General features: G+C 37.5%; 1 protein-coding gene and 1 long non-coding RNA gene across 3 annotated transcripts in view; one reads left to right on the top strand and one right to left on the bottom strand.

The window, feature by feature from the left end:
• NKAIN2 (sodium/potassium transporting ATPase interacting 2) overlaps positions 1-12,689 on the top strand; it is a 941,095-nt gene that overhangs the window by 546,509 nt on the left and 381,897 nt on the right. The gene's annotated exons all lie outside the window — the stretch shown is intronic.
• The window catches only part of LOC129619712 (uncharacterized), a 216,887-nt gene continuing 205,355 nt past the window's right edge, over positions 1,158-12,689 (bottom strand). For both annotated transcript variants that reach the window (XR_008698053.1, XR_008698054.1), the window contains exon 5: positions 1,158-1,638. This is a non-coding gene — a long non-coding RNA (uncharacterized LOC129619712). The remainder of the gene's footprint in view (positions 1,639-12,689) is intronic.

The raw sequence follows: 12,689 nt of genomic DNA, 5'->3' as shown, positions 1-12,689 counted from the left end.
AATATCCCAAGTACTTAAAAAGCATCCCTTATGAATCTCTTTCAAGGGGTGATAGATTTGCTCTAATCCTTAATCAAAGTAAGGAGAATATAAGAGCTACTGTGGGCATAAGTCTTAGTCCACAAAGGCAAATGAACTAGAAATATGCCTTAGTGTTCCAAAGCCTAACTTAGTGTTTTAACTCTGAACCTCCCTTTAAGGGCCCACACCAGGTTTCTGCTGTGTCCCCAATGTCTTCCACAGTGTCAGGATACTGAGGAAGAGGAGGAAGTTGGGCCATCTGCTCTGATGAATGGCCCATGCAGGTTAGCCATGACATGTCTATTTCATCAGTTCTGGGGGCCTGTTAGTTTTCTGCTACTTGGTACTGCCTGTGAGAGCCAAGAATCTTTTGCCAGATGCATGTGATCCTGTCTGCCTCAAATTACCTGTCTGACACTTCCCCGGTAGCGCTACCTCTGCCTAATCCTCTAAAATACTTTTCTCTGTCTTTTGTCTCTATCTCACTCTCATCCTCTTTGGATGTTTGGGAGAGATTTCCAAGGTTTTCTTTCATGATCTGGTCAAAACGCCTTGAAAATGTCAATAATTATCCTTTTACAAAGGTCTTCAGTGCTTTGAACACAAACCCAGGGAGACTAGCAAGTTATTTTGGGTTTCTGCTCTGCCACAGTTTCTCCCTTGAGGCAATGAGCACAAAGCCTATTATCTGCTAACACAGGTGAAAGGTGAGAAGGACAATTCTAACCCAAGCAGCAATTCCTCTTATATCGGTAAATATTATGCTCATCTCACAATGATTGCCCTCCTTTTAAATAAAGCACAAAAAGCTATTTCCTAAAGTGTTTACAGGTTGAGTATATTCTGTATTAACAGGTATAAGGAAATGGCTTTTAAAAGAAGAGTTTTGTCTTAGTATTAGTTACACTATTAGACCAGAAAACAATGTTGTTTGACAAACCTCGCTATATTTATCAAATAAAAACTAGATGATGCATTCAGCATACCCATCTTTTTTTAATGCCACTCTCAAATAAAAGGATCCAAGGGTTCCTTGAAATGACTGATTCTAGGGTTACAGCAAAGAATATGCAAAATGAGTGTAGAATATCTGGTAGCACAGAAAGTAAGAAAGCACACACACACACACACACACACACACACACACACATACCAATGAGGGCATGCCAAAAGAATATAGGAGCCAATAGAAAGAGCTCCAAATGGCCAAAGCTGGAACAACTTAGAAAAAATTAAATAACAGTATTGGATTAAAACTCAAATATGAGTCTATACTAATATAAATAAATTATTTAATAGGTAGATTGGAGAAATACTCTCCTGTGCAGAAAATTTCAAATCACATTTATAGATACTATGCTTTCCAGAAGGTGGAGCATAACTATCCATTCCTTAAGTGGAGACTACCCAGAGTGACTTCCTTCCAGAGAGTATAACATGGATATGGGAGGAAAAGTATTTTTACAGTGAAGAAACTTACAAATACAATCTCAGTCAGATGATCAAGGTTAAAATCACTAGTCATGTTGATAGCAGGTAGTCTTGATAGGATGTGATAAGAATGGTGCTTTCCCTTTGTGGTCTTCTTCCCCAAAAACACATTATCCCAGTTGAATCCTAAGGATAATAGACAAACACAAATTGAGCAAAATGCTGAAAATTGTCTGACCAGTATTCCTCAAAACTGTCAAGGTCATCCAAAGCAAGGAAAGTCTAAGAAGCTGTCATAATCTAGAGGAGTATATGGAGATTTGATAACTAAATATAATGTGGTCCTCCACATACGATCCTGGAACAGAAAAAGGATATTAGGTAAACACTAAGGATATCTGAATAAAGTAGGGATATTGATTAATAATGATGTATTGAAGTGTATTTATTAGTTCTGTCAAATGTACCATACATTACTTTGCCAACAAATGTCCGTCTAGTCAAGGCTATGGTTTTTCCAGTGGTAATGTATGGATGTGAGAGTTGGACTGTAAAGAAAGCTAAGCACTGAAGAATTGGTGCTTTTGAACTGTGGTGTTGGAGAAGACTCTTGAGAGTCCCTTGGACTGCAAGGAGATCCAACCAGTCCATTCTGAAGATCAGTCCTGGGTGTTCTTTGGAAAGAATGATGCTAAAGCTGAAACTCCAGTACTATGGCCACCTCATGCGAAGAGTTGACTCATTGGAAAAGACCCTGATGCTGGTAGGGACTGGCTGCAGGAGGAGAAGGGGACGACAGAGGATGAGATGGCTGGATGGCATCAGTGACTCGATGGTTGTGAGTATGAGTGAACTCCGGGAGTTGGTGATGGACAGGGAGGCCTGGCATGCTGCAATTCATGGGGTCGCAAAGAGTCGGACATGACTGAGCGACTGAACTGAACTGAATAATAATAGGGGAACTGGTTGTAAGGCATACAGGAACTCTTTGTACTATCTTCAGAACCTTTTGGTAAATTTAAAACTATTATAAAATAAAAACTTTATTTTAGGAAATCACATGGGAACCTAACAATTTCTGGGATGAGATGGGTCATCACATTGAGTTTTCCCTACCATACTGTCTCAGCAAAAGCATGCCTACAGTGCAATCCTTTATATAGTGATATGGCAGAAAGATTTCTGTCAGTGGCAAAAATCATGGCATGGAAGTGGGTGAACAATTAAAAGCTTTAAAATTTGTATTTTATTGAATTTTATTGAATCACTTATTTGCTGAAATCAATATACAGCAAGACAGTTTTTTAACCTCAAAGCATTTGAATGCATTTTAGAATTTGGCACCATTGCTCACGTTTTGATGTCACTTGCTTTGTTCGTTCATCACAATACATAGACCCTGCTAATACCTTGTTAAATGCTGATTCAGTGTAAGTGTGGTAATGAAGTTTTGTTTTGTTTTTTGGAATGTCTGCACAGCATATTGAGATGCCTTTTATTTCAGGGTTTAAAATATTTAATGAACAGATGGCTTACTGCCAGCTACAACTTACTTTTCAGCTAGAAAGAGAAAAAACTATAAAGTTCAACATTGGCTACTGTTACAGCACCTTTAGACCTTGATTTGTAGGTTTCCAAGTACATTAGAAGAAGCCTACAGTATGTGAAAAGAGTATGTGAAATATAAAGGAGCAGGTATTATTCAGATTGTGTACAAGTATTTGACCTTTCATCTTATATCTTTACTTTTCTTGATGATTATTAAAATTTATAGTATTTTATAACTAAAATGCAATTCTAGACTTGCTTTATTTCTAAGAAGTTGAGGTACCATCATCATCATTAATAGCTTGTTTTTATCATCAGCTTTACTAGAAGTAGGACCTTAAGTTTCTCCACTTGAATTTGCTTTGAGAAGTCATCTCTAAAGATATTTTTATTCCTAAAATTCCTTTGAAATTATTCTACTTATTATCATTGATTTGCTGATAGAAACCTAATGTCTGCAATTGCCCTAGAGTGTATGAAATGGTTCTCAATAACAAATTTCTGAAATCTAGTAACTTTCACAAGAAGGAAGCTTTAAGTTGCCTTATAAATGATCAATTCAGTTCAGTTCAGTCTCTCAGTTGTATCCAACTCTTTGCAACCCCAAGGACTGCAGCATGTCAGGCTTCCCTGTCTATCACCAACTCCCGGAGCTTGCTCAAACTCATGTCCATCGAGTCAGTGATGCCATCCAACCATCTCATCCTCTGTCATTCCCTTCTCCTCCTGCCTTCAATTTTTCCTAGCATTAGGGTCTTTTCCAATCAGTCAGTTCTTCACATCAGGTAGCCAAAGTATTGGAGCTTCAGCTTCATCATCCGTCCTTCCAATGAATATTCAGAACTGATTTCCTTTAGAATTGATTGGTTTGATCTCCTTGCAGTCCAAGGGACTCTCAAGAGTCTTCTCCAACACCACAGTTCAAAAGCATCAATTCTTCAGTGCTCAGCTTTCTTTATGGTCCAACTCTCACATCTGTACATGACTACTGGAAAAACCATAGCTTTGACTAGATGGATCTTTGTTGGCAAAGCAATTTCTCTGCTTTTTAATATGCTGTCTAGGTTGGTAATAGCTTTTCTTCCAAGGAGCAAGTGTCTCTTAATTTCATGGCTGCAGTCACCATTTGCAGTGATTTTGGAGCCCAGGAAAATAAAGTCTGTCACTGTTTCCATTGTTTTCCAATCTATTTGCTATGAAGTGATGGGACCAGGTGTTATCATCTTAGTTTTTTGAATGTTGAGTCAATGATCAATTGAATTGGTCAACTGAACTGATCAACCGAATATTGGACTCAATACAATGATCATTTAGTATGACTTATATATGTCAAAGAAGAGATTGTGCAATCCAAAGAGAGTTCACAGAAGCTTATAAACTCTTGTTGGAGGTGACACTAGACACGTAGAAGAACACTGTTTATAAGTGATTTATTTCCTAGAACGTTAGAGATATCAAATTTTTACACAGTGGGACATTCCAAAGGAAAGACTTTATCTTAAGAATTATGACAAGTACTCAGGGCTGTGAAGAAGAAAATCTTACTCCCAGGCTTGAGCTGGCATTATATGACTCTGATAATACACTTGGGTCTCAGATTCTACAGCATTGTAAAAGTATCAGGGAGGAATGGACCACAGTTCTCTTCCTGCTCTAAAATTGTTTTATTCTATAAATGCAGATATTTTTATCTCCTACAAAATAATTTGTATTAGATATCAATTTGTAAAACTTCTGTTTAGAGTAATTCAATCGCATCTGCCAATATCAAGTAAAAATTGTAATTCATTTAAATCTCTGACAGTATTATCTTAATCAGCTGCTAATAAGTTAATTGTTCTAAATTCTATTTTCCAAATCTTTCATCCAGACTTTTTAATCTGTATTGAAAGGTAGTACAGAAGTGTGTCCTACCTATTTGAAAGATTTAGTGAAGAATTATTTTGAAAGGTTCTTATTACCAGGTCATTTTATATCAAAGCAGATGATAAGTGAATTTCATTCTTTTAGAATTTATTCTGACTTTAAGAAATTCTTTTATGTATTCATTAATAAATAAAGAAATCTTGAAATCTGTGGATCCCCAAAGATCGATAGTATTGCTATAGATCATGCATGTCTCAGTGGGGTTGCAGTTTTCTCTCAAGACAGCAAAAACTGGTTTATTGAGGTAAGAATTTTAAAAGATTAGTTATGATATGTGTTCAAGGTCTTCCAAAGACCTTTAGTACAGATACAGATGTAAGGATATCAGTGGGATTAAAATTTTTATGGGGAATGATTAGGAATAAAAATCTAAAAATGTTTTTTGCTGCTGTTAAGTCACGTCAGTCGTGTCCAACTCTGTGCAACTCCATAGACGGCAGCCCACCAGGCTCCCCCGTCACTGGGATTCTCCAGGCAAGAACACTGGAGTGGGTTGCCATTTCCTTCCCCAATGCATAAAAGTGAAAAGTGAAAAATGTTTGTTAGGGAGACAATAATAAAGAAAAGTTCACATCACTGAAAAGCCAAAGCAATTTAAATATATATATTTTAAACCCTCAAAAATATATCTGGGTTAGAAAGCAGAGTGCTAAGTCTCTTCTCAAAGCAAATTAAACTGGCTGAGTTACAAACCTTTCAAAAATTAAACTTATAATGAGCATGCAGACAGATCTTTAACCATAGCAATTCCTTTAAGGACTGAACCACTCTGACATTCTTTGGGAGTCTAATTGAAACTGATTATGGTTGACATCTCATAACAGATGTCATTAGTTTAAATGATTTGTTTTTGGTTCTCAAAACAGTTTTGGTCCGATATATTTTCTAAAGTGTGCAGTAAAATTCCTTCATAATTTAATAACAATACGATGTCTAAAATGTACAATTTCTCAGAGCATGTCCAACTGCCTTTGAAAACACAAACATACACTAAACCAAAGTGTAAACCACATGAGTCATGCTCCTCCATCTTTGTGTTTGTGTGGACTAGTGAATCCCTGGGAGTTTTACATTCTGACAGGTGGAATCTTTGAGAGAATCTTTTTAATTCTTTATTTAAGCAAAGAATAGGGAAAGTAACAGTTGCCATCACAGAACTGATTTTATTTTGTGAGCCTGTTTAAGAAAAATAAGACTGGCTTCTATGATTCATAATTACTAAGGAAGATGCATGGTTTTATTATAATATTTGACTCCATTGAAAATATGTGTGGGTGGTATATGATCAAATAGTTTTGTATGGCATCAATTTCCCTTTATGTTATTTATGTTTAAAATATTCCTGCTAATAACAGTGGTAATCAGCTACTCTGTATAAGACACACTGTATGCAAACTGTAATACCAGTCAGACTAACAAAGCATAAATCATAACTGCTTTATTGTAAAATGCCTCTACTGCAGTGAATCTGTCAAGTTTTGATCATGTGAATTTTATTTTCGCCAACATCACTTTATGTGCCATAGCCATGAAAGAATAAAAGGAAAGAAAATGTGTTTTGCATCTATATGTCATATGCATTTCACTAAGAGATAATCATATCCAAGAAATGTGGGAATTGAGTCACAAAACAGTAAGTGCAGGTAATAGAGCAAATCAAGTCAGAAAATAGGGTGAAAATAGCATTACAGCTTATCTTTCCAACTCTGAGCATTAAGACTTATATTTCTTAGCACTTATATTTCCAATTTAAATGAAGGTAAATATATTTTAAACTTTTGACTTTCTAATTCAGACCCAGAAAAAGAAAAAAAAAAAGGAACCTGTTTAGTCTATACTCAGAATTGGAAAAAATGTCATGCAATAGAGAAAGGACAATAAATAAATATGAGTAATAAGAATAACAATATATCTTCTATTTCCATTGTAGTTTATAAAATTGGATTTTTAATCTATATAAAGGCAGAACTGGAAACTGCATGAGAATCTTGAATTTTAGAATCTCTAAGGAAATGAAAATTGTATATAGTAGCAAAAATATAAAATGAAGTGTTACAAATAAATTATCATATTAAATATTATAAATAATACTGTATATAGATTACCTAAAATGAGATAAGGTGGCTTTTTAAAATTTTATAACCAATCAGATCAGATCAGTCGCTCAGTCGTGTCTGACTCTTTGTGACCCCATGAATCGCATCACGCCAGGCCTCCCTGTCCATCACCAACTCCCGGAGTTCACCCAGACTCAGGTCCATCAAGTCAGTGATGCCATCCAGCCATCTCATCCTCTGTCGTCCCCTTCTCCTCCTGCCCCCAATCCCTCCCAGCGTCAGAGTCTTTTCCAATGAGTCAACTCTTCGCAGCCATGTTTAAAAAAACTCAAAATAGTGGTTAAGATTATAGACAATTTCCCAGCACTCTGCGATGAAATCTTCAATAGCTCAAGGGCTTAGCACAGGCTTAGCACAGAAAGTCAACATAAGATATGTCAAGAGGACCAATCTAGAAACACTGAGCCTAAGTGCACTTCCCGACTACCTAAGTGACAACTCTGGTTACATTTCCTTTTTTTTTTTAAAGGTAGGTAGACTGATACATGTTTCTAAAATCATTAGATCATGGCTAACTCAGAAAGTTATAGCAGCTATGGAATAGCTACTCAGAGAAATCAACATAGTCAGAAATAATTTCATTTCAAAAAGATCCTGTGTATCCTAGAAACCACTTTGGGACCCTCAGGAACCCATTAGTTTCATGAACTCACAGTTCAGGAACCTTTAATTGGGATTATTTCAAGGATTCCTTTCATCTATGATATTTATGGTCTATGCTTCTAAATGAAGTTTATCCTAAGTACCAAGAATTCTATGAACTTATGTTTTGAAGCAGACATCAAATGGAACCTTTTTACTTAACTACATTTATGGAATACAGATAAGTCCAAGCTTATTCAAGGAGAAAAGTCAACCAACCAAATTCAAGGGGAACATGAGAAAGTAATGGCAACCCACTCCAGTATTCTTGCCTGGAGAATTCTATGAACAGAGGAGCCTGGTGGGCTGTAGTCCTTGGTGACACAGAGTTGGACACAACTGAGTGACTTAACACTTTTATATATGGAATTGGGTAAACCCTAAAACTCTTAGGTGATCCAGGTTTACAATTCTGTTCCTAAGTCATTATCTACTATAGTCAGAAAAATTATTTACTGTTTTTTATTATTGTTGTCTCTATGTTTCAATCAGAATTTCTGGGCTTCCAATCCCCAATGGAGTTGGAAAAGACAAATTAGTGGTGGCTCACTGGTAAAGAATCCTCCTGCCAAAACAGGAGACGTGGGAGATCCTCCTCCCAAAACAGGAGACATGGGAGATCCTCCTGCCAAAACAGGAGACGTGGGAGATCCTCCTGCCAAAACAGGAGACGTGGGAGACACGGGTTTGATCCCTGGGGCTGGAAGATGCCCTGGAGGAGGAAATGGCAACCTGTTCCAGTATTCTTGCTGGGAAAATCCCATGGACAGAGGAGCCTGGCGAACTATAGCCCATGGGGTCACAAAGAGTCCAACATGATTGAGTGACTGAGAACACGCACGTAGGATGGCTCTGAGATTCAGTCTCCTTAGGAATATAGGACATTTTAAGAATTTATGTCAGACTACCTTATACAGTAGTAGGGCTTTCCTGGTGGCTCAGATGATAACGAATCCACCTGCAATGCAGGAGACCTGGGTTCAGTCCCTGGATTGGGAAGATCCCCTGGAGAAGGGAACTGCTATCCACTCCTGTACTCTGGCATGGAGAATTCCATGGACAGAGGAGCCTGGCAGGCTACCCGTGGGGTTTCAAAGAGTCAGACACGACTGAGCGACTTTCACTAGATGGTAATAAGAAAAGAGGTTTTGTGGCAGTCAAAGACTTGGGTCAAAATTCCATTGCTTTCTTCTACTTGTTGGGCGACTCTGGAGATTAACTTCTGACTCCAAACTTTCATTCCCTTTATTTGCAAAATAGAGTATAAAATCTCCAAGGAAGGTTTTTGTGAGGAGGTTACAGGCATACTTCACAGATATTTCCACTTTTGCAGATTGGAAGTCTGTGACAACCTGGCATTGTCAGATGATGGTTAGCATTTTTTAGCAATAAAGTATTTTTTGTTTAAGGTGTATACTTTTTTAGACTTGATGCTATTTTATACTTAATAGAATACAGTGCTATGTAAACATAGCTTTTATTTTTATTGACACATATTTGATCTACAATATTCAATTGGTTTCAAGTATACAACATAGTGATGCAATATTTGTTGATTATACTCCATTTAAAGTTATTATAAAATAATGGTTGTATTTCCCCATGCTGTACAATATATCCTTGTCTGACTCTTGTGAGACCCCCATGGATTGTAGCCCATAAGACTCCTCTGTCTATGGGATTCTCCAGGTAAGAATACTGGAGTGGGTTGCCATTTCCTTCTCCAGGGGATCTTCCCAACCCAGGGATCAAACCCATGTCTCTTATGTCTCCTGCATTGGCAGGTGAGTTCGTTACCACAAGCACCACCCGAGAAGCCCCTATATATCCTTGTAACTTATTTATTTTTTACATAGTAGTTTGTACCTCTTATTCTCCTATCCTTCTCCCTTCCCTGTTCCCACTTGTAACCACTAGTTTGTCCTCTAGATCTGTGAGTTTGTTTTTGTTATACTCATTTAATTTTTTTTAGAATCCACATATATGTGATAACATTTAGTACTGTCTTTTTCTATCTGACTTATTTTACTGAGCATAATACCCTCTAGGTTCATTCATACTGTTGGTAATGGCAGAATTTCATTCTTTTTTGAGGCTGAGTACTATTCCATTGTACATCTATACCACATCTTTCCATTCATCAGTTGATGGACTAGGTTGCTTCCATATCTTGGCTATTGTAAATGATGCTGCTATGAACACTGGAGTACATGTATGTTTTCAAGTTAGTGTTTCACTTTCTTTGTCTGTATAGCAGGAGTGGGATTATGGGATCATATATTTGTTTTGTTTCTTTGTTTTCAGAGGAACCTACATACTGTTTCCCATTGGCTGCCCCAATTTACATTCCCACCAACGGTGTCCAAGGGTTCCCTCTTCTTCACATCCTTGCCATTCTGACAAGTGTGAGGTGATGTCTCACTGGAGTTTCGATTTGCATCTCTCTGATGATTAGTCATGTTGAGTACCTTTTCATATGCCTATTGGCCATCTGTATATCTTCTTTGGAAGATGTCTATTCAGCTCTTTTACCCAATTTTTTATATTAAGTTGTATGAGCTGTTTTATATATTATGGATATAAACACTTTATTAGCCATATCATTTGCAAATAGTTTCTTACATTCAGTCAGTTACCTTTTCATTTGTCCATGGTTAAACATAACTTTTTATGACTGGGAAACAAAAAAATTTGTGTGACTTACTTTATTGTGATATTTACTTTATTGCAATGGTCAGGAATTGAATCCTCAATATCTCTGAGATATGCCTATACATATGTGTACACACACTTATATGGACGTATAAAAATCCTCCAAGGCAGGGTTGTACAGAGATAAGAACACACATATATACATATGTACCTGATACATACATGAATAAATATACACAGGTGTGTCTATGAATACATTAGTATATATGAATGTATACATACATGTTGACATAGGCTCTGTGTACATCTTCAAGCAAGGAGCCCAGCATATAACAATGCCCTAAATAAGAGTGCTTATATTGTTTTCAGCAAGACTCCTGGCAGCAAAGAAAGTACCTTGTATACATAAAAAAAGGAGCTCCTTCTGAACAAGTACATAATCAAAAGATGCCTATGCCTCCTGGCTAACACACATCAGCCCCAGGGCTCAGGAAATCTGTTTCAACCATTACTCATGCCTTGAGCTGGGCATCAAGTTACTGTTGTAGGGAATGGCAAGAACCAAGCTGTTCTCACTCTGGTTCTTGCCATTCCCTACAACAGTAACTCTCAAAGTATGATCGGGAGACCAGCAGCAGCATCTCTTAGAAACTGGTTAGAAAAACATATTCTCAGGTTGCACTTTGGATCTACTGAATCAGAAATCTATGTTTAATGCAAGTGATTCAGACGCCTCCTTAAAGTTTGAGGACCACTGCCCTACACCAGATTCCATTACCCATTTCACCAACAAGTGATAAATAGTTAGCATGAACAGACTCCATCCTCCCCCTCTTCCCTATGCTTCTCAACCAGAGAAATGAGGACCTTCATGTATTATAAGGAATGAAGGTTCCTTTGTCCCGGTATTATACATTTTATTTCTCCTATTTACATCTCCTACTGGCCACATCAAAGTAGTACAGTTGAGTATGCTTTTTGGGGTTCCCTCCAGTGACCTTCCAGCCTGTGATCTCAGTTTGCTTCTGCCTGAGCCCTCCTCTAGTAAAGCCCTGCCTGTGTGCAGGTTGGCAACTCAAATCCCCATATATAGAGTGAGGTATTTGGGCAAACCATATCTTCAAGTCAAGGTCAAGTCTCCTTCTTTACGATCTGGTGTCCTACGAGTTTTGCAGGCAAAAATGGCACCCCACTCCAATACTCTTGCCTAGAAAATCCCATGGACGGAGGAGCCTGGAAGGCTGCAGTCCATGGGATCGCTAAGAGTCGGACACAACTGAGCGACTTCACTTTCACTTTTCACTTTCATGCATTGGAGAAGGAAATGGCAACCAACTCCAGTGTTCTTGCCTGGAGAATCCCAGGGATGGGGGAGCCTGATGGGCTGCCATCTATGGGGTCGCACAGAGTGGAACATGACTGAAGCAACTTAGCAGCAGCAGCAGCAGGTTGATGCTATGAAGACTCATAAGAGGTATAATTACTTGGATGATAACTCTGTCTCTTAAGTTTTAGGCATGTGGATTTCTTTCATAAAGCTGAGTGGAAGAGTTTTGTCTTAGTTATTGTGCCTGACCCACCTTCTTCTTAAACATGCTACCACTACAGATTGCTGAGTTTCTATTTTCATTCTTTCTGTTAGCTCTTAACCCAGGGCTCTTTGCACTCATCCCTTACATGTTAGAAGGAATAGAAAGTAATAAGAGAGTAAGGACTTCAATAAAATAAAATGAAATAGATTGAAACACAGGAAGCGTGCTGAATATTTCCCAAAATGATTTTGCTAGTCAGCTGAAAGAAATATGAAGTTTGTCTCCTCAACAATGGAATGTCACAACAGCAGGATTTCATAGGAACTCATTTGTGAAATATTTGGTATAATAAAAAAGATAGTTTATGAAGTAGAAGTAGAAATGGGAAGTGGATAAATGTCTCAAAGAGAGAAATACTGGAAAAAAAAAAAACCTCTTATTACTCTTTCATTTTGAATATGTGCAATGTATCTTGTTTTGTTTGTTTTTAGTAACAACCTTCTTCACATTTATTTGCTCTTCTCCTGTGTAAGCGAAAGTCACTCAGTCGTGTCCGACTCTTTTCACCCCCATGGACTATACAGTCCATGGAATTCTCCAGGCCAGAATACTGTATAGTTGTATATTGATCTTAGCTTTACCAATTCTCTCTACTGCTTTATACTAAAATAACGTTTTTTAAAGCCAGGCAATACAATGTCATGAGCTACAAATCTATAGGTTAAGTGTGGTCCATTGTTAATTTTGTCTAACATTCTAGGAATTTTTGCTGCTTTTTTTTACTATAATCAGTAAACACTTTTGAAGGGATTTGAGAACC

Source organism: Bubalus kerabau, chromosome 9 (genome assembly GCF_029407905.1).
Source record: "Bubalus kerabau isolate K-KA32 ecotype Philippines breed swamp buffalo chromosome 9, PCC_UOA_SB_1v2, whole genome shotgun sequence".
NCBI lineage: Eukaryota > Metazoa > Chordata > Mammalia > Artiodactyla > Bovidae > Bubalus > Bubalus kerabau.
The sequence above is the reverse complement of the archived record's forward strand: the minus strand, read 5'-3'. Positions and strand labels throughout refer to the sequence as shown.